The sequence below is a fragment of the Tyto alba genome, unplaced genomic scaffold, assembly GCF_018691265.1.
Source record: "Tyto alba isolate M040663 unplaced genomic scaffold, T.alba_DEE_v4.0 Super-Scaffold_12, whole genome shotgun sequence".
Taxonomy (NCBI): Eukaryota; Metazoa; Chordata; class Aves; order Strigiformes; family Tytonidae; genus Tyto; species Tyto alba.
In genome coordinates, this window is record NW_024881274.1 from 1,032,474 (window position 1) to 1,054,987 (window position 22,514).

At 49.6% G+C, this 22,514-nt stretch overlaps 2 pseudogenes; one reads left to right on the top strand and one right to left on the bottom strand.

The window, feature by feature from the left end:
• Positions 1–12,108: 12,108 nt before the first annotated feature.
• LOC122152806 lies at positions 12,109–13,231 on the top strand (annotated as a pseudogene).
• Positions 13,232–21,017: 7,786 nt separating this feature from the next.
• LOC122152815 lies at positions 21,018–22,100 on the bottom strand (annotated as a pseudogene).
• Positions 22,101–22,514: the final 414 nt, after the last annotated feature.

Here is a 22,514-nt window from a genome sequence, read left to right on the forward strand (position 1 = left end):
ACATCCCTCCACAACAGTGCCGGGCACTGACACGGTCTCAGCCCCTCGTTATGTGAGGGGACACAGACAGGGCCACAGCAGTCTGATCTCACTGAGGAGATCCCTGAACCCTGACCAACTCTTTTCATTCTGCCTTCAGGCCACCTCAGGGGACTGTTTCTCAGGATCCTCTCTCCTGACTCATGTAAAAGCTTTGAGGTTACAGGATTTTTCTGGCTCTGTGGGCATGTGGGAGCCCTTTGCCTCTGTTGGCCCTTGCCCAAATCCAGAAGCTATGGGAAGAGGAATGAGAGCCTGGGGAAGCTTGGAGCAGGAAGGTGTGGAACATCAGGGCTTGAGCTAAAGACACCAGAAAACAGCATCAACACTGGATAGGACTGAGGATCCCCACCACCACCTGACGTGCGGAAAGACGACTTTACAACCAGTGACGTTATAAAGTAGGTATGTTTATTCAGCGTGGACGCATGGGGGATCGCTCCGCCACATCGTGCGTGCCCTAGAGCCAATAACGGCCCCCTTTTATGATGTCAAAGTTAGATATTCATTAATCCTAATACATATGTATTATAATTCCGTGAATAGGGAGGGAATATTACAATTAATTCTGAGAAATCATTAACATATCCCCCGCCCCAAGTCCCTCCCCATCACGCCTGCGCAATGTCTCTTGGTGGTCGTGGGCAGGGGTCTTCTGATGAAGGCTCGTAGTCTTCTTCTCTGTGTTCGCTAGATGACCCTTGCTTTCGCGCAGACTCAGTTCTGTAGTTACACACATCTCGTACTTCAGGCGTTGTTGGATGCGGTTTATTGCTAACTTGCAGCTCCTTTATCTCGGTGGCTCAGTAGTTCCTTCCTTATCTCAAGGACGATGGTGGGCTCATCCTGTTTTTCTCTCATTCATTTGCGAGGGAGTTATCTAGTTAATGTTTTCTTGAGAAACCATCTGGTTAAGCCTCCTCATTACATCAATTCCCTCCTTTTCTTCCCAGAAAGGAAATTCTTTTACTTTTCTAATTTTTAATATTGGTGTTAGTAGGGTATTAGTATGACCTAATTTCACAATTTGCTGTTTGATTAAGTGGTTTATTTTCTCCACCTGTCCACTTGATTGTGGTCGGTACGGGGTATGTAATTGCCAATCTATTCCCAATTGTGAGCTTATTTGCTGAACCACCTTTGATATGAAATGGGACCCCCTATCGGAGGATATCACTGAAGGTACTCCAAATCTAGGAATAATTTCTTGTAACAATACCTTAGTGACCTCCTGAGCCTTTGCTGTTCGGCAAGGAAAGGCTTCTGGCCATCCTGAAAAAGTATCAGTTAGTACCAACAATTATCGGTACTCCTCTTTTCTTGGGAGTTCCGAAAAATCAATTTGCCATTGTTGTCCAGGTATACTCTCTCTACCAATTTGCTCCATTTCCAATTTTGGTCCGGTTCTGGGGGTAGTCTGGAGGCAAAGGTTACACTGTTGAGTTACCTGTCTCACTGTCGTATACAAATTCCTGGCCAGAATTTTCCCAATCAAATACTTATATAAATCTTCTGCCCCCCAGTGATTTTTCCTATTTTCTTCTCGAACCACTCCCCACACCATATGAGAAGGGACTATCAACCTTTGTTGTACAGTGATGGCCCAACCTTCCTTATTGTATTCTGACTCTAAATCCTTAATAAATTTCAGATCTTCCTTGCTGTAATGAGGTTTCCCTTCTAACATGACTTTACCACCCGGGATAAGCACTCCTTCCATCACCTGATTTTCCTGTGCTGCTCGTTTTGTCTCCCTGTCCCCAAGCTCATTGCCTCTTTCTACAACCGACCGCACACTTTGATGCACTTTTACATGCATAATTGCCACCTTTTCTGGTAATTGAATAGCCTGCAAGAGTTTCAGAATTTCTGTGGCATGCTTGATGGTTTTTCCTTGAGAATTTAATTCCTCTTTCTTTCCAGATGGCTCCGTGAGCACGAACTATGTCAAATGCATATTTAGAATCCGTCCATGTATTGACCTTTCTTCCTTTAGCTATCTCGAGTGCCTTTGTCAAAGCTATTATTTCTGCCTTCTGGGCAGAGGTCGAGATAGGCAACGGTCCGGAGTCCAGCACTCCAATGGCGGTGGTGACGGCATACCCCGAATACCGGGTATCATTGATCACATAACTGCTTCCATCGGTGAACCAGTCTTCAGCTTCCTCTAGCAGAACATCCTTTAAGTCCGGGCGACTGGAGTACACTGCTTCGATGGTTTCAATACAGTCATGTTCCACTGGTTCCCCTGGGTTTCCGTCTAGAAAGGAAGCTGGGTTTACAGTGTTAGTTACCACTACACTATCTCCACATCATCTTACTCCAACATAATGGCCTGGTATTTCAGAAACCTCTGCGGTGACAACCAATGGCCACCTTTAGCCTCTAGAACTGCTGTTACTGTATGAGAAACAAACACAGTCATCTTCTGGCCCATAGTGAACTTGCAAGCTTCTTGGATATTCAGGATAATGGCCGCTACAGCTCTGAGGCATCCTGGCCATCCTTTTGCGGCCTCATCTAACTGCTTGGGAAAATATGCTACAGCCCTTCGATAGGGTCCTGAATCCTGGGCCAGGATTCCTAATGCAATTCCCTGCTTCTCATGAGAGAATAAAAGAAAAGGCTTACTCATGTCCGGAAGTCTGAGTGCAGGTGCTGACATTAGGGCCTTCTTCAAGTCAGTATAGGCCCTTTTCGCTTCTGGAGTCCGTTCTAGTTGTTTCCCAGGGCTACATACCTTAATAAGGCCATACAGAGGCTTTACTAGGAGTCCATAATTGTATATCCAAATCCTGCACCACCCTGTCATGCCTAGGAAGGTACGTAGTTCTTTTATAGTTCTGGGTAGTGGTGTTTGACAAATGGTTTCCTTTCGGCTTTGTCCCAAAGTTCGGGTTCCTGCACCTATTTCGTATCCCAGGTAAACAACTTGTTGCTGCACCACTTGTATTTTCTTCTGGGACACCCGGTATCCCTGTAGGCCCCAAAATTTAAAAGACTTACTGTCCATGCCACACAGCTTTCCTTGGTTTCTGTAGCAATGAGTAAGTCATCCACATATTGAAGCACTTTTCCTTTGTTGGGTAGCGGATCCCATCTTTCAAGGTCCTTAGACAATTGGTTGACAAATATTGTGGGGCTATTCTTGAACCCTTGTGGCAATACCATCCATGTTAATTGTGTCTTGCGGCCGCTATTGGGCTTTTCCCATTCAAAAGCAAACAAATTTTGGCTGGACTCATGGAGAGGGAGGCAAAAGAAGGCATCTTTCATATCTAAGACTGTAAACCAGGCTAATTCTGGGGTAAGGGTAGTGAGTAGAGTATAAGGGTTGGCCACTACTTGGTATAGGTCTTCTGTAATTTTATTAACTGCCCTCGGGTCTTGTACAACTCTGTAGGATCCGTCTGGCTTTTTACTGGAAGAATAGGAGTATTAAAAGCCGATTCACATTCTTTTAGTAATCCTTGTTCTAAAAATCTTTTGATGGTGGGTTGTATGCCTTCTTGATCCTCTCGTTTCAGAGGATATTGTTTTATCGTTACTGCCTTCTGTCCTGATTTTAATTCTACTATAACCGGTGTGGCATTTTTAGCTTGTCCTGGTACATCTATTTCCCAAACTCCAGGGTATACCCGATTGGTGATTTCTTCACTCAAATTTCCCTTTAATGGGGTATTGGACAAAAGTAAGCTCATTACTTGAACATACTGCTCGTTGTTTACCTCCAGAATAACGTCTCCATTTTTAAATTCTATTACTGCTTCCAGTTGTTCTCAAAGGTCCCTCCCTAAGAGGGCCTTGGGAGAATTTGGTAAATATAAAAATTTATGAATCCCCATCTGTTTTCCTAATTCATATTTTAAAGGTTTACAAAAATAAACTTTTTCCGTTTGGCCAATAGCCCCCTTTACCATAACATATTTTCCTTCTAAGGGCATTAAGGCTTGATTTAGTACCGAATAAGTGGCCCCCGTATCAACCAGAAACTCCACCTTTTTCTTTTCATTCCCTAGCCTCATGGTAACCAGCGGATCAGCGAGGGTTGATCCACCCAGTCCCCATCAATCCTTGTTTGCTGCCATTATCTTTTTTGGTTTACCCCAGTTGAGCCGCTTCAATCTTGGGCATTCTGATTTCCAATGTCCCCTCTCCTTACAAAAGGCACACTGGTCCCTTTCCAGCGGTTCCTTCCGGACCCTCCTTCCCCACACCTCATTTACCAATGCCACAACCTTCTTCTGTCCTTTCCTGTATTCTTTCTCTCTGTTACTAAAAACCCTCCAAGCCTCGTCCAACAGCACTTCCAAATTTCTACTATCCGTATGACGTAACTTTTGCAACTTGTGTCTTATGTCTCCAGTTGATTGTCCTATAAAGAGTGAGACTAACTGCTGTACTCCCACATCGGACCCTGGATCGAGGGGAGTATTTTTATGCATTACTTCCCTCAATTGGTCCAGGAATTCTGATGGAGTCTCTGAAGGGCCTTGTTTAACTGCATATAGGGTTGACCAATTAATTGGTTTTGGCATTGCCCTCTCCATTCCCCTTAAAATCCGTTCTTGGTATGTTTTCAATCTCCTGAATTGAGCTGAGCTATTCGGATTCCACCGTGGGTCTTGGAGAGGGAAATATTCCTTAGTATCCTCTCCTGAATTCTTGCTATATTCTACGGCCATATCTCCTGCCGGTTTTAATACCAGTTGTTTTTCAGTCTCTGTTAGGCAGTCCAATAACAATTGTATATCATTCCAATCAGAGTTATGTTGTTTTAATATAAACTTAAATTGTCTGGTGACCCTTACTGGATTGTTTCAAAATTCTTTCACAGTTCTTTCCCATTTTTCCAAGTCCATGGTGGAAAACAGAACTTGTATTAACACAGCTCCCCCATCCGGACCAACCACCTCCCTCAGAGGTGCTTGAAAAAACTCCTTACTCTTTTTCCCTTGGAGTCGAGTAGCTACAGGACTATCCAGGGGAGGAGGAGGTGGAGTCTGATCAGGATCTGACTCTCGCTCTTCTGACGAGGGAAGCGGGGGAAGCCGCTGCCGTGGGGGAGGATGAAACAAGTCTACTTGATCAGAGTCTGTTTCTAAGTGTCTTAGTGCATCTCTGACCAATGCTACATGCAGAGCAACATCGCTTTAGTTTTCCTTTTATTTCCTGATTATTCTCTCGCTCCAAAGCAAGTACCAGAGGATCTGACGGTGCTATTAAGCTGCAGTCCCTTTGCCAATCAGGGTGATTTCGGAGGGTGAAAAACCCGTGTACGACACCTCATCCCATTTCCCTTCTCTTCTCAGAAACAACATTAGTTGTAAGAGAGTATTGTAGTCTAGTGTCTCATTTAATGGCCATTTTGCCTCACCCTCCAGTTTATAAAGTTGCCACTACTGATTACAGTATTTCATAAGGGTCCTCTTATTTTCTGTGGATCCAGACTCCATAATATCCTTCCAGTGAGCTAAAATGCAACCCAAGGGACTCTTTGTCAGGACTTCTTTGTCCTGAGAATTCCCCATTTTTCTAAAGGATTGTGTTCTGGTAATTGCCTCAGAGAAAGGTACAGCCTGATCACAATTCAGTTCTTAGCACTTTGTTTAGTTTTAATGTTCTTATTAACTCACTTTGTTCACTCGCTTCGTTCAAATCAGGCCGCTCCCCTTGCAGGGATACGGAACCGCGGATCAGAACTCCTCATTCGCTTCGCAGTGACGCTGCGTTTCACTCGCTCACACACGCCAAACCAAATGTCTGTATCTCATACTTTAAACATTAATCAGTGAGTCATATACCATTAAGACTTTGCCACAAATATAAAACCAGTTGATTCACACAATAAGCTTAACAGAATGGTATCAGATGTAAAGATTTCACAAGCTTGTAAAAGATAATTCCTTCTAGCAGCCGGCTGCAAACATTCATTCTTAAGTCCCGAATCAAGATGTAATGACCCTGGATCCACTCAGCCAGTATTCAAGATCACTGGTGTTCTGCTACAGATCGGCAAACCTCACTAACAACACTTCATACTACCAACAGTGTACCCCCCAATAGAGGCTTATGCTGTACACCAGACGTCTCTGCACAATTTATCAGCAGTCCCAGCCACGCGTACGCCTTACTGGCCCCAAATGATAAACATACCATTTTGATATTTTCCGCTGTAAGGATGGTCATTGTCTACCCCCGCAGTGAGAGTCCAGGGAGTGGAGACCCTCCGAGAAACACTCGGGGCACGCCTACGGCGTCCACCCCTCGGTCGATCCTGCAGCCAAACAGAGCACGTCCCATCTGGGTCACCAAAACTGACATGCGGAAAGACGACTTTACAACCAGTGAGGTTATAAAGTAGGTATGTTTATTCAGCACTGGACGCATGGAGGATCGCTCCGTGACAGCGTGCGTGCCCAGAACTAAAAGCGGCCCCTTTTATGATGCCAAAGTTACATATTCATTAGTCCTAATACATATGTATTATAATTCCGGGAATAGGGAGGGAATATTACAATTAATTCTGAGAAATCATTAACATATCCCCCGCCCCAAGTCCCTCCCCATCACGCCTGCGCAATGTCTCTTGGTGGTCGTGGGCAGGGGTCTTCTGATGAAGGCTCGTAGTCTTCTTCACTGTGTTCGCTAGATGACCCTTGCTTTCGCGCAGACTCAGTTCTGTAGTTACGCTCGTCTCGTACTTCAGGCGTTGTTGGATACGGTTTATTGCTAACTTGCAGCTCCTTTATCTCGGTGGCTCAGTAGTTCCTTCCTTATCTCAAGGACAATGGTGGCTCATCCTGTTTTTCTCTCATTCATTCGCAAGGGAGTTATCTAGTTAATGTTTTCTTGAGAAACCATCTGGTTAATGCCTCCTCATTCATACATCACAGCAGCACTGGAGAAATCAGGCTGTGTCATTACCACCTCCTCCAAACCTCAGATGATACACTGCCTGGATACAGTGGCTCCCAGCTACAGGGCCTTGGCTGAGATGCAGGAGAACTGGCTTCTGGTCTCCATGGCTCGGGGGATGAGAGTAGAACTCCAACATCAGCTGGCATCTCCACACGGGAAAACGTTCACTGGCTCTGCTCTTAAAAGCTTTTCCTTAAAAGCAAGCATCCTGGCAAAATGGTTTGACAGTTGCCAGATGACGTCCTTCATCTTGAGAAGTTGCAGCCGCCTGCTCTGACTCTTCCAATGTGATTCCTGACAAGTCCTCTTGGCCGTTGTCAGTGTTCCCCGGCCACTCACAAACTCCCTTTCCCAACAGACTTACTTTCCTGGAAACACCAGTACCCACATTAGTTTCACCCTGTCTCTAAGCCGGCTCCCTCAGCCCTGCTGCTGCTCTGCTCTGGTAGCACTGAGTCATACCGCATCTGGGTACCACTGAGAAGGACCTGAGTGGTGTACAGATGCAGCCATGTGGCATCAGCCTGGAGATGTGTGCATACGGGATCCTCTTTCTCCACCAGTCAGAGCTGATCAGGGTTCAGGGTTCTCATCAGTGAGACCAGAGTGCTGTGGCCACTCGAGCCAGATGCCAAGATGCACTTCTGCAGCTCATCAGCCTGGTGCTGAGTGAGGCAGCGGCAGAGACCTCGCACCAAATTGGTATTGGGCTAAAGACACTGGGCTCCAGTTGTTGGTCTGCTGTGAGATGTAAGATATTTGCTCCGAACCAACTTAGATGTAGCATAGCTGAGGGCTGACTCCTTCCCTTTTTTGCTCTTGCTGAGATCATTCCCACATGCTGCTGCTGGAAGTTTCAGGCGGAGCCGACGCCCCTTCTTATGGGAGCAGCTTTTAAGGTTAATTTCTAGTTCTTGACCCCAACCCGAGTTACAGCTTGAGCTGTGACACAGCTGTGCCTGTATCTGGACACGGACCCCACTGATCTCAGTTTGGACCCTGGCATGAGGATAAATTCCCAGCTTGTCCTGAGACCTGCCTCAGTTCTGTGAACACACCTGGTAATTGCTGGACTTTGTTGAACCCTGATTATTGCCATGAGACCTCATTCTGACCTTGGTTCACTGGCGCACTCTTGTTGTTTGACCCTGTCCAGGAGTTAAGCACCACAGCGCACGTCCTGCACTCACCCCAAGTGGGATGGGTAAAAGAATTAGAAGGGTAAAGGTGTGGAAAATCATGGGTTGAGAGCAAGACAGTTTAAGAATTACAAAACGATTGTAAGGGGAAGAACAAACAAACAAACAAACAAGCAAAAAAAAAAAAAAAAAAAACATAAACAAGAGAAAGAAAGGAAAATGTAGCCAGGAAAAACAAGTGATGCAAAAGAAATCAATTGCTCACCACCAACTGACTGATGCTCAGCCAGTCTGCAAGCAACGGCAGCCCCCACCAACTTCACCCCCCAGTTTTATTGCAGAGTCTGACGTCAATATGGTATGGAATATCCCTTTGGTCAGCTGGGGACAGCTGTCCCAGCTCTGACCCTTCCCAGTTTCTTCTGCACCCTTGGCCTACTTACTGGCGGGCAGTCTAAGGAGCAGAAAAGGCCATGATGCCAGGTAAGCACTGATCAGCAACAACTAAAATATCCCTATATTATCAACACTATTTTCAGCACAAATCAAAACACAGCCCCATACAGACTACTAGGAAGAACTTAACTCTATCCCAGGCAAAACCAGTGCACTCACTGACTTGCCTTTCCAGCTTGACCCCAGACATCTGTAAGACAAGAGCCTGAGCCAGAACAGAAGCAGGACAACTTAAAACTTCTGTGCACACTTGCAGACCTATGATTGTATTGGCATTTTGGAAAAGCTGGGACAACTCTCATGTCTGGAGTGTGTCGTAGCTCTGCAAAACAGAAGGCAAAGTTGCAGCCCTACACTCCATAACAGCAGATTTTTTTCCCCGCAGGAAATTACGAGGCCTGGCCACAGCTCAGGCCTTGACCTCCTTTGGAGCCTGTACCAACCTCCTGCTAGTTTGGTGATGGGGCATCGAGTGCATCCACCACACCAGGTACACAAGCACAAAAGCCATTTGACATCGTTGCCCACCATCCTCAGAGGGGAAAAGTAGTGGGAGAAGGAGACTGCTCCTGATGGCGCAGATAGAATGCAGGAAAAAAGCATGTACATGACAAACACTCATGGCGCTCCTGATTACCATAGCTTTGCAAAAACAGAGAGACTTTGCCTGACTTCCAGACACTCACCCAGCTGCTTGCTCACTCCTTCTCCCTCCTCAACAGGATGGGAGGAGAAAGTAAGGTGTCGTGGTTTGGGCCTGGTCGTCAGCCAACCACCACACAGCAGCTCTCTCTCTCCCTTCTCTTCCGACAGTAAGAAGGGACAGAAAGCCAGACTTGGGGTTCGAGATAGGATTTGGATGGGGAAAAAATCCCCCCTTTATGGTCATGAGCAAAAGGCAGACTCGTTAGGAGAAGACAAAAAAGTACATACATTTAATACAGACACTAACAACACGTAACAGAGTAGGACAGTGAGAAGCATTGTCACATCTTGAGAACACCTTCCCCCCAACCCTCCCTTATTCCCAGACTCAATTCTGCTCCCGATATCTCTACCTCCTCCCCCCAGCGGTGCAGGGGAAGGGAATGGGGAGTGTATTCAGTGCTGCCACTTCCTTTATCCTCAGTGAGGGGAGTTTCTGGAAATTCCTCCCCCTGATCCATCGTGGTCTTCCTCTCACAGGAGACAGTCCTCCACAAGCTTTCTCCAACATGAGTTCCTCCCATGGGCTGCAGTGTTCCCCACACTACTCTGTCATTGGTCACTAACTTTCTCCGACTGTATCCTCTCCCACAGCTGCAGCCCTTCCCAAGCTAATCCGGTGTGAGACACCCCCGCATGCTGCAATCATCCCAGCACTGAACTACAGCTGCGGGGTCTAACTTTTCCCACAAGACCCCGTCCTTCTTTTGGCACAGCACCTTGATCAAGCAGGCAGAAGCCACAGGCCATAAATCAGTGTCTGCTCCACCGTAGATCTTCATGGGTGCCAGACGGGGGCCGCCTTGCCATCTCACCACAGGATACAGGGGGGTCTCTGCTCCAGCACACCTCCCCCCTCCTTTCTTCCTCCTTTCCTCCACTGAACTTGGTGTTCACGCAGCTGCCGCAACTTCTCCTCACAAGTCTGACGGCACGTCACCACGTCCCTTCTTAAATACATTATTGTAGAGGTGCAGCTGATTGGCTCAGTTTTCCAAACAGAAGTGGAGCTGACATGGAGCTGGGGGATCTTCGAGAAGCTTCTCACAGGGGACCTCCCACATAGCCCCCTCTCTTGCCACCAGAAATACTCCAACACTCACTCGACCCAGGACATAAGTTGAAAAAGATAATGGGTCGATGTAAAGACAGGGGGATAACTTAACAGTTACCAACACAGGAAAAAACAGGCTAGACTTGGGGAAATTTCCTTTAACCTATTACCAGTGAAAAATAGAGAAGCACTTCATAAGAGCAGGTTTTTGCCCCTCAGGAAACTACGAGGCAGATTCCTTTGGGAAAGTGCCCTGAGGGTTCAAAGGGGCCTAGGGAGATCATGAAATACAGCAGTTAAGATATGATGATAATAACACTAAGGAAATCACAATAATTAATTCAATCCATTTCATTGCCTAAAGAATCTACCAAGGACATTAGATGGTTGTATTTTTGGAAGATTTATTCCAACTCTTTAAATGCAACAAATTATACGATTTTCCAAAGTTGTATCTGTTCCTTAATGAAGACTGGACTGATTCCAAAATACCTTCACTCCACCTCCAAAGCTTCTTCACATATACAGCTTCCTTCGTAACACCTTCTATTTCCTCCAACATTAAGCAGCACAGGTGGATGTGCATTGGCCGTCAGAATTTGTGATTTTATGGGGGCTGCAGAAGTCCTTGTGCTTGAACATCAAAGAAGTTTGACACAGTGCTGTTTGACTCACCCTGTGGCACCCAGGGTCTGTCCTATATCTCACCGCCGAGCAACACCTGGAGCCCAGTGCCTTCGGACCAATATCCCTTTGGTGCAAGGTCTCGTCCACTGCCTCGCTCTGCACGGGGCTGAAGACATGCAGAAGTGCACCTGGCGTTGTCAGGTACATGAGAAGCCTGTGCCCCGTCCCAGTCACCAGCAACACTACATCATAAGGGGATTGATACAGGGACAACATCCTGCGTAAGCGGGCAGGCTTTCTTAACCTTCCTCCATCTATGTAGAGCAAGAACTGGCGGGCACAGGAGGCAGAGAATGTGCTTCAGTTCTCTGGGCACCTCTCTGCCAGATCGAAGGCACTGCTATCCAGTTGCAGATGGACTCCCCCTGGCATGGGCAACCCGCTACTCTGCGGTGCTCACGGACACAACTAAGGAGAGACCACAGGCTATGACCTGCACATGCCCCCACCATGAGGGTCACACAAGTACAGAGGGACACATGAGTGCTCACACATGCCTGCATGGAGCCATGCAAAACTTTGGATGCTCACATAAAACCAGGAAACCACCGGCAGCTGTTGGGGAGACGCTGGGGACCACACTGGCAGAACAGGATTCAAGTAACCCGGGAAGAGAGCGGGCCCCACTCATGCTCCTGGTGGACACGAGTGCAGCAAATTTGTCCTCAGAGTACTGTTAGTGTTGCAATAGTGTCAAAGCCTTCCAGCAGAAGCCCACCTTTGTGCAACAGTGATGGACCTTAAGAGAGGGATGGGAGCAGGAGGACAAAATCATTTGGGATGTCCTATCTCATAGGGGTCCTTGGGCACACTCAGACAAGGAGCTCGAGAGCGGTGCCCATTTCCTGACAACTTTGCCACAAACAAGCCTGCAGGTATGACGCAGGTGCATATCAGTTGACTGCACAGGATGCTACAAGCACTTGAGTCGAGTCTTCCACCTGCACTGACGTATTTCTGCCCCGTAAAATCTTGGGCCTCTCATCCCGGCACTTACAGAAGCCTTCATATAGGAAAGCGCGTGACAGAAGCCAGGAAATGAAAAGGCAGCAGTGCAGGAAGCCAGGACACAGCCCATGCCATTAGCTGGGATGGTTTGCATTTGGCATGAACTTGTCAGAAAATTATTACTTCCACAGAGGGTGCCTCTGGGCCCGAGGCAGTGCTGGACGACTATAAAAGACAGCCCAGCTCTCTCCTCTCTCATCCACTTCTCTCGCCTCCTTCTCCTTGGGAACCAGGTGAGTGTGAAGACTCTTCTGCTCCTCCTTCAAGATCAGGTCTTTCCTCCGTGTATGTCTCAGGTGACACGGGCTGTCCTAGGCCAGAGCTGGGAGCTGCTTCTCATGGGAGAGGGAAGGGGGGAGAAGTTCTTCTGCAGAGAGAGCCTGGGACTGAGTGGAGGTGGCTCCGGGGCTTTGAGCTGGGCAGCGTACGCTGGGCTCGGGGGTGCCTCGGCTCCACTGTGGCTGGGTGCGTTGCTGCTTCTCACGTGCCTCTGTTTTCTGCTCCCCGCTGCCCTGTCCCCCAGGTGCACCTCCGGCCCCGAGACATGTCCTGCTGCAGCCCGTGCCAGCCCTGCGTGCCCTGCTGCCAGCCCTGCGGCCCGACCCCGCTGGCCAACAGCTGCAATGAGCCCTGTGTCAGGCAGTGCCAGAGCTCCACTGTCGCCATCCAGCCCTCCGCCGTGGTGGTGACCCTGCCTGGCCCCATCCTCAGCTCCTTCCCACAGAACACCGTTGTGGGCTCCTCCACCTCCGCTGCCGTCGGCAGCATCCTCAGCTGTGAGGGAGTCCCCATCAACTCGGGGGGCTTTGACCTCTCCTGCATCACCAGCCGCTACTGCGGCAGAAGGTGCCCCCCCTGCTAAAGCTGCTGGCAGCATCCTTGGGCACGACCCTCTGAGACCTCAGAATATGGTGCTGGACAGAAGATAGAGCTTTGGACCTGGCTTCTCCTTCAGAGGGTGGTAGGGTGTGGCCAGCCTGCGCTGGCTGCAAGCGTGCTCTTCGTTTGTTTTTCTTCTTGCACTCTCTTCTCTCTCACTTTCCTTTGCCGTCACTGTCTCCTAACGTTAACCTAGCAGGGACCTGTTGGCTTCCCTCTCTCTGCAAGGCAGGCAGACGGACATCCTGCCAGAGCTCCGCTGCATCTTAATGGCTGGCCCTGGTGCCCCCCGGGAGCCACCTCCTTTTCTTCTTCAGACTCATTAAAGTTGTGCTGCATCCAAGCCCGCGCCTCCGAGTCTTCCTTCCTTCTGGGACAACTCTTCCAGTCTGCTCAGGAACAAAAAGGGGTTTTTTGGAGAGGATGCATTTGGGCACAAAAGAGGACCCTTCCTCATTCCCAGGGGAAGGAGAGGGTAGGACTCACTGCACCGGGTTGTCTTTTGTGCCCTGTGCCCTGGAGCTGAAGGAAGACATCTCTGGCTGCGCCACAGTTAGTGGCCATCAGTCTCTGCAGCCTTGCTGCCTCCCTTCCCAGGTGGGCCTGGAGCACTGGGCCCTGGACCACGTTCTGTGAATGAGGAGCCCAGCAACTGCTGCCCTTGAGTGAGGAGCCCACGGCTGCGGGAGGCCAATGGATGAGGTCAGCAGCCCCTCCGGCTCGCGGAGAACAGCCCTCCTCACGCCCCGGATGCACCTCTGCTGGGGAAGGAGGTTCAAATAGATGTTGGCTCCAAAGAGTGGCAGGAGTGGCGCTGGGGGAAGAGTGATGCCTGGGGACAGCCCACAGTCTCATCTCCCCCCTTCCCCTCCCCTCCACTACGCGATCTGTGTTCCATGGCCAGCGCACACGGGCACAAGCAGGTGAGGCCAGTACCTCATACACCCTCCAACACCCGGCAGGGCCCAGCTGCTGTCCAGACAGACAGGGCTGAGGTAATTCACAAGTTAGTACTGGTATCAGACACAGATTGGAGTCCCTGCTCCCTGGGAACACAACAACCCCATAGGCCACTGCAGCTCCAGCAGAGCACCCGGTGCCCAAAGACCCATGGCTGCTTCCTGCTGCTTTGACTCCTCCAAGCCTCGGGAAGCATTTACTTCTGACCAATTCTTCCACTACGGTCCCCAGCATCCCCTCAGAAGAGTCTCCAGGTGCTGTTGGTTTCCTGCACATGTTTGATTCTTTCTGCTTGACTGTATGCTGGCCTGAGGTGAGCACAGAGAATTTTGCTTGATTCCATGCAGGTGTCCATTGAGCACCTGTGTGTCTGTCTGTGCTTGTGTGACCCTCACGAGGGCGTGTGCAGGTCATAGCAAGGGGACTCTTTCTCGATGTGTTCATGAGCTGCACAGAGTAGCGGGTTCCCTTTGACATAAGGAACAGTGGCTGGACTGGAAGCTACAGCCGCATGGTGGTAGCTTCGACCTGGCAGAGAGGTGCCTGGAAAACAAGCACTGAAATGCAGTCTCTGCCTCCTGCACCCTCCATTTCTTGCTTTGTGTGCATGGAGAAAGGGCAAGCAAGACGTCCCACCTCATGCAGGCCTTTATCACCAAGTGGATCCCTTTGTGATGCGCTTTTGCTGGTGACTGGGATGGGACAAGGGCTTCCCACCTACATGCCAATGACCAGCGCACTTCTACAGCTCGTCAGCCAGGCAGGAGCCGGGACCTCGCACCAAATCTGCATTGGACTATAGGGACGCTGGTCCAGACGTTGCTCTGCTGTGAGGTGTAGGATAGTTGGACCGACCCAATTTAGAGCTAGTGTAGCTGAGGGCTGGCCCTTTGTCTGGCTTGCCGAGAACACATCGGTTGACATCCCGAGAGTGCCACACGGTGAGGAGCATAAGAATGTTCTGACAAGGTGGGAGGATTCTTGCCAAGGGTATACGCTCCAGTCTCTGCTGAGCTGCTCCTCAGAGCTGCTGATGAATTTAGCACCCGTGCTTTGAGCTTGCCCAGGAAGGAATTGCCCCCCCGTGCTCTACAAACAAGGCCCTTCTCCCCTTTTTGTTGGGGTCATTTTTACTTTTGAGCCCTTCCTCTTCCCTTCCCCAGGCACTTGCTGGGCATTTCCTCTTGTCCTTCTCCTGATGTTTCTTGGACTCGAGCCCCTCTGGTGGCACTCCACCTCCCATTTCTGTTCCTCCAAATTGCTCTTGCAGCGAGCCGGATGTGAGTCCACCCCAATGCCCTCCAGCCTCTCCACCTCCCCTGTCAGGAAGGGGAGGTAATTTGGATCCAGTGTGGCAAAAACATCCCGTCTACTTCCTTTGTGCGAGGATGAGTTTTTTCCTCAAAAATACCCAACCATCTGAGTCCCTGTTCTCGATGTGGTAGCATGTTGCTAATGTGGCATTTGATTGTGCTTCTGGGATTAGGTGGAGTGACTGCGCAATCATCTGTGAATGTTGTTGAGCATGAGCTCTATATTTTTGCAAGCTGCCCATGAGAAACAGAGTTGTTAGTCCGGCTCTTCTCTTGCACTTCTTCTGGAAACTTGCGCAGGAAAATGGTGCTCGCTCTGGGATGATCAGATGGATTAGATTCCAAAGCTAAATTGCCTGGGAAAACCTGGTTGCTGATGTTCTGGTGGTGGGGGCTTGAGGAGAATCACGGACTCTGGCAACTCTATGAGTCAGAAATCAAAATCCCCTTATTGCCGATACAAGTGCGTTCATAATTCTTCCTAGCAACTGATCATTCATAAACAGAAGGCTTGATTGGTTACATGCATTCTTCACACACTGTTCACGCGCCTAAGACTAACCTTTGATTGTTTGTTACCCCCTGTCCATAATACTTCCAACAACTCATTGGCTGCAATTTAGTTACTGCTATCCTAAAGCCTATTGGTTAATTAAACCTTACAAGTACAAACACAATCTTCTATACACTTTTAGCTCAAGGTAGAAAACTTTCCACTGTTTAAGAAATGGCCAGATGTTTCCCATCAACCGTAGCCTGGCATGTTTTCTTCAGGCAGATCTCAGCATCCTTATCTTGTTTTTCTACATTCCCGCTTACTGCTCCCAAGGATTCTGGCCAAAGAAGTTCAAAATGTTCTCATCATTCACCAGCGGTGCAGCACTCTCGGTTCTTCCTCCTCTTTTCGCACCCCTTTTGTGATGTACCCGAAATCTTGCTCTTGTCCGATGTGTCCATTGTCCTCCAAAAACGATCCCACAGGGGCTTCCACTGCTGGGATGTGAGTGCCCAGACTCAACCTCCACCGATCCTGAACTGCTGCCTGCTGCCACCTCCTTGCACGCGTCAAGGGTGATCGAAGGGCTGGAGTACCTGTCCTATGAGGAAAGACTGACGGAGTTAAGTCTTTTCTCCCTGGAGAGCAAAAGGCTTGGGGGGACCTCAGCACAGTAGTCCGCTATTGAAAGAGCTGCTGCAAAGAGGACAGAGGCTCTCTGATCACAGGAAGCCACGGGGAACAGGCAAAGGGCAAAGAGAGATCTCCAGCAGCCAGGGACTGCAGTGCTGGTGTGAGTAGAGCTGAGAGCACTTGGAGAGTCAGGTGAGCTGAGTGTGGGCAGGGTGTGGCTAAACCACCATTTCTACAGCCACAGTGGTCTGATTTTCCCTATCTCTCAAGGGTTAGACATCCTCCTTGAGAGGGCATTTGACAACTCCTTCTCGGCTAGAGATGTCCTCACATACATTAGCAAGAATTACAAAATGCTTAAAGCTTTCTAGTAGCCTGGTCATCTTCCTAGGCGTTCTTGGACCAGCCTTATCCCCTCTCTATGGAGCAATGCCTCACTGTTGTACTCGCACAAATGCAGAGGCCTGTGCTTCTGGGACAAGCAGACTCCCCACCGCCTCCAATTGCTGATTCTGGGACATCAGAATTGATGCTGTGCAGACTAAGCCCCCTCCATTTTGACATAGCATACATGTGTACAGTATCTTGTAATCCCCATAAGAGAGGAAGTTCTGCTCCATCCACACACCGTGGGTCATTTTTTACACATCCCAAAACCATCATTAATGCACACAGGTGGTGTAAACTGTCCTTATAATGTATAGCATTGTCCTGGTTTGGGCTGGAATAGAGTTAATGTTTCTTTTTGGTAACTAGAGTAGTGCTGTGTTTTGGATTCAGCATTGGGTGTGGTATGAGAAGAATGCTGATAGCACACTGATGTTTTCAGCTGCTGCTGAGATTTCAAGGGCTCTCCAACACCCCATTTCCCGCCCGTGTGCAAGTGCACAAGAAGCAGGGAGGAAGTATGGCCAGAGCACCAGACCCAAATTGGCCAATGAAATATTCCATATCATGTAACGTCATGCTCACTATATAGAGGAGGGGTGATTGGCAAGTGGGGGGGGGGGGAAGACTCTCGCTTCTGGGACTGCGATTGCGGGATCTTGGTATTTTGGGATTGCTGGCTGGGAACAGGCTGGGTATTGGTCAGCGGGTGGTGAGCAATTGCATTGGGCGTTGCCCATTTATATTTTCTGTTGCTGTCATTGTTTTCATTTCGTTACCATTATTAAACTGTTTCTACCTCAACCTGTGAGTCTCCCTTTACCCCTCCAATTCCCTCCCCCTTTGCCAGGTGGTAGGGAGGGTGGGTGAGCGGCTGCGGGGTGGTTGGCTGCTGACCAGGCTCCAACCACAACAAGCACGAACGTGACCTTTTCTCAATTCCAACATTGAATTGTGAATGGAAGGCTGTAAAATCTACTTAGTCATGAGCTATTTCCTGTGGGAAATATTTTGAGACCACCCGCTCCCACCCATGAAGATGTATGGTGGATCAGACAGTGATGTATGGCCTCTGTTTCACATGCTTGACAAACGTGTGTGTGCCTGAAGAAGGCCGGGGTCTTATGGGAAATGTTAGACTCATCTGTTGTTTTTCAGTGCTGGGAGGATTGCAGCATGCGGGGGTGTCCCTGACTGGAGCAGCTCAGCAAGGACTGCAGCCTGTGTGAGGTATTCCAGTTGGAGCATGGTGGTGACCCATGACGGATCAGTGTAAGGAAACGCTGAAGTGGGAGGGACTCATGCTGGAGAAAGTTTTAGTAGGACTGTCTCCTGTGAGAAGGGAATCACAATGGAGCAGGGGGAACAAATTCCAGAATGTCTCCCCCCTTGAATATGGAAGAAGCAGCAGCACTGACTGCACACCAAATTCCCAGCCCCTGTGCCACTGGGGGGAGGAGGTAGAGATATCGGGATCAGAGTTGAGCCTGGGAAGAAGGGAGGTGTGGGGGGAAGGTGTTCTTAAGATGTGGTTATACTTCTCAGTGTCCTTCTCGGTTAAATATTGCTACTGTCGGAAATAAAAGTATTTGGTTTTTTTTTTTCTTCCCCTAAAGAGTCTACTTTTTGCTTGTGACCAGTATGGGTGATCTGACCCCCCTGTTCCTAACTCCAATCCCAATTGTATGCCATTTTGCCCTTCTTATTGCTGGAAGAGAAGTGGGAGTGAGTGCTTGAGAGGTGTTTGGTTGCCGACCAGGCTCAAACCACGACATCTTCTCACATTTTCTCCAAGATACTACTCTCCATCATGTTTATCCAAAATCTTTCTTTGCCAAAAGATCTGCAATAACTTCAGGGAAGTGACAAAAAGACTCCAGAAGGTGCCTTCCCCACGCCTCCCAGCCTGAAATGTCAGAGCTGCTGAGCACTAAGGCAGCCTCACCAGTGTGCTGAGGTGCCTGCTGAGAGGGCTCAAGGCAGAAGATGCATGGTAGCCTCACGGGCCCTGCGGCCAAGTGTGCCCTCCTGGGGAATATCACCCAGTTCTTGTGCTGGGCTGGCCCCAGCTAGCAATCCATCACCCACACATCTGCTCATTAGTTCCCCCTGCCTCAGAGTGGTGGGGGAGAAAATAGGACGAACAAGAGCAAGAACACTTGCGGGTCACTATGAAGACAGGGAAATCACTCAGCTGCTACTGTTGCAGTCAAAACAGACTTCCCTTGGGGACTTTAATTTTAAAAATTGAAATGCTGATTTCGGTGTTGGGAAACAAAGATGACAAACTTTTAACACACTTAGGAAAGACATTTCATAAGCCATAACACATTCTTCCTTTTGTACTCTCTCTCTTCCTTGTGATTCTCTACTGCTTCTCTTCCCTTCTTACTTGTTTCCATTGCTGTAACATGCGTCCTGCATGGGACACAGTTCTTTTAGAGAAGTCCTTGGCCAAGTGAAGGGTATCTGTGGGATGCCCTACAGGTGACTCTCTGATGGGTGTTGGAGGTGTGCACTCTGCGAGACACCTCGGCCCTGACAAACTGTGTAATGAACTGCTGGGGCTGCACAGGACACTGTATGGGCGTGACAGAAGAACAGAGGACTTGCCCTAGCAATCGTTGCCCTTGGATGTATGCCATGCCCCCTCCTTCTGGAGACGGGTTGGCACGGTGAGGAAAAGGTGGCTCTGGGCTCTAGCCAAGATAATTTCTCCTACCCATGTCAGCCTGGTTCCCCTGAAGACAAAGCAACAGGGTTGAGACCTTCACTTTACAACATGGTACATTAATTTCATGTTGTCAGAGATGAACTCATTGCTCCAGAAGGATGCTCAGCTTAATGGGTGTCTCACCATAGTTTAGCTCCCCTGGGCAAAGACATTGGCAGTGTTCTCTCCTCTTCCAAATCATACTTGATGACCTCTCCAACCACGGTCTACATTATTGAGGCAAAAGGGATTGCTTATTCTGGAGAAAAGGAGGCTCAGGAGAGACCTTGTTGCTCTCTACAGCTACCTGAAAGGAGGTTGTAGCAGGTGGTGTTGGTCTCTTTTCCCAAGTAACAAGTGATAAGATGAGAAGAACCAGCCTCAAGCTGTGCCAGGGGAGGTTTAGATTGGATATTAGGAAAGATCTCTTCCCTGAAAAGGTGTATTGCAGAGAAGACTAACATATTTTTCAGAGAAAATGGGATACAGCATGGCTAATAGCCTTTTCCTTTCTTAGACTCGATCACTGAGTGAGGCCTATACTGCAGGCAGGGACTGGCAAAGACTGCAGTGCTGGGAAGGGCCTGCATGTGAAGAGCAGTGGTGGTGTGAGCAGGGCTTGGGCTGCCCCTGCCTCAGAGGACTTGCGGAGCAAGGGAAGGTGAGTGCAGGCAGGGCCATCCTCAGCATTTGTGCTGTAGTTGGGTTGGTACCTGTCATGTACCACCATGTCCTGGGGCCACAAGCGATGCTTGAACCATGGGGCTGCCCATAGGGGTCACGCACAAAGTGAAGAGGGACTGGAAAAACGTGGATACTGGCGACTGACCCCAGTGCTTGAGAAGCAGGTTTCGTTAGGAGGTGATGAAGCCTTGGTCCCTGGGCAAAGTAAAAAGGTGCCCAGTGAGAATTAGGAAGGTGGTGTCTAAGCCCAGAGTTGTGGGCAGAAGGAGCACGGGTAGAACCTCCCATAGTTCACGGGGTGCTCTGTGCCTGGGCCATAATTTTGAGCTCAGAAATGCCTACAGGAGTTCCTTTTCTGCAGCCAAGAGACCACAGACACACAAGGAATGCCAGGTTTTAGAGTATTACCCGGGGCTGAATGCCAAGGTCTAAAAAGAAGTTTTCAAATATCACTGAAAAGCGTACCTAAATCTTGGCATTAATACTGAAGCCACGAGTTGATTGCACAGGGAAGATGGACACCTGAAACAAGCCATGGGATTCCTTTGGGGGTGTTTCATTTATGGGGAGTGGGGAATCCATTGCACAGCCTGAGCATGGCTGATCCCAGTACTACCTTGTGAATTATGTCAGCCCAGTCTGGACAGCAGCTGGTCCCTGCCAGGCGCTGAAAGACAGTATGAGGTACTGGTCTCACCTGCCTGTGCCCATGTGCTCTGCCCATGGAACCCAGATCACGTAATGGAGGGAAAGGGAAGGGGGAGATGAGTTTATGTGCTTGTCCCCAGGTCTGATTTTCTCTACATCCCCACTCCTGCCACCCTTTGGAGACATGTTGTCACTCTCGGCAATTGGCTATGGATTAGGTATGGATGTCTTCCTCAACTCCATGGAAAAGGGGACTGAAAGCGTCGCCTCAGAAGGAAGGACTCGTAGGCCCAGGTTTTGGATGCAGCACAACTTTAATGAGTCTAAAGAAAGAAAGGAGATGTCGCAACAGCAAACCCAGGAGCAGCCAACAGAGTGTGTTGGAACTTCTGCGGAATGTCTGTCTGCCTGTCCCACAAAAGGAGGGAGGCCAATAGGTCCCCGCTAGGCAGGCGTTGGGAGACAGTGACAGCAAAGGAGAGAGAGAGAGAAGAGAGTGCAAGAAGGAAACAATGTCCTGAAGCTCTTAATGCAAGGCGATTGGCTCTCTATTCCAGCAGCATGTTCTGAAGTCTCAGAGGGTCGTGCCCAAGGACGCTGCCAGCTGCTTTAGCAGGGGGGGCACCTTCTGCCGCAGTAGCGGCTGGTGATGCAGGAGAGGTCAAAGCCCCCCGAGTTGATGGGGACTCCCTCACAGCTGAGGATGCTGCCAACGGCGGCGGAGGTGGAGGAGCCCACAACGGTGTTCTGTGGGAAGGAGCTGAGGATGGGGCCGGGCAGGGTCACCACCACTGGGGAGGGCTCGATGACGACGGTGGAGCTCTGGCACTGCCTGACACAGGGCTCATTGCAGCTGTTGGCCAGCGGGGTCGGGCCGCAGGGCTGGCAGCAGGGCTGGCACGGGCTGCAGCAGGACATGTCTCGGGGCCGGAGGTGCACCTGGGGGACAGGGCAGTGGGGAACAGAAAATGGAGGCACGTGAGAAGCAGCGACGCACCCAGCCACAGTGGAGCCGAGGCACCCCCGAGCCCAGCGTACGCTGCCCAGCTCAAAACCCCGGAGCCGCCTCCACTCAGTCCCAGGCTCTCTCTGCAGAAGAACTTCTCCCCCCTTCCCTCTCCCATGGGAAGCAGCTCCCAGCTCTGGCCTAGGACAGCCCATGTCACCTGAGACATACACGGAGGAAAGACCTGATCTTGAAGGAGGAGCAGAAGAGGCTTCACACTCACCTGGTTCCCAAGGAGAAGGAGGCGAGAGAAGTGGATGAGAGAGGAGAGAGCTGGGCTGTCTTTTATAGCCGTCCTGCACCGCCTCGGGCCCAGAGGCACCCTCTGTGGAAGTAATAATTTTCTGACAAGTTCATGCCAAATGCAAACCATCCCAGCTAATGGCATGGGCTGTGTCCTGGCTTCCTGCACTGCTGCCTTTTCATTTCCTGGCTTCTGTCACGCGCTTTCCTATATGAAGGCTTCTGTAAGTGCCGGGATGAGAGGCCCAAGGTTTTCCCAGGACAGAAATACTTCAGTGCAGGCGGAAGACTCAAATCAAGTGCTTGTAGCATGCTGTGAAGTCAGCTGATATGCACCTGCGTCATACCTGTGGGCTTGTTTGTGGCAAAGTTGTCAGGAAATGGGCACTGCTCTTGAGCTCATTTCCGAGTTTGTCCAAGAACCCCAATGAGAGAAGACACCCCAAATTCTTTTTGTCCTCCTGCTCTCATCCCTCTTTGGAGGTCCATCACTGCTCCACACAGGTGGGCTTCTGCTGGAAGGCTTTGACACTATTGCAACAC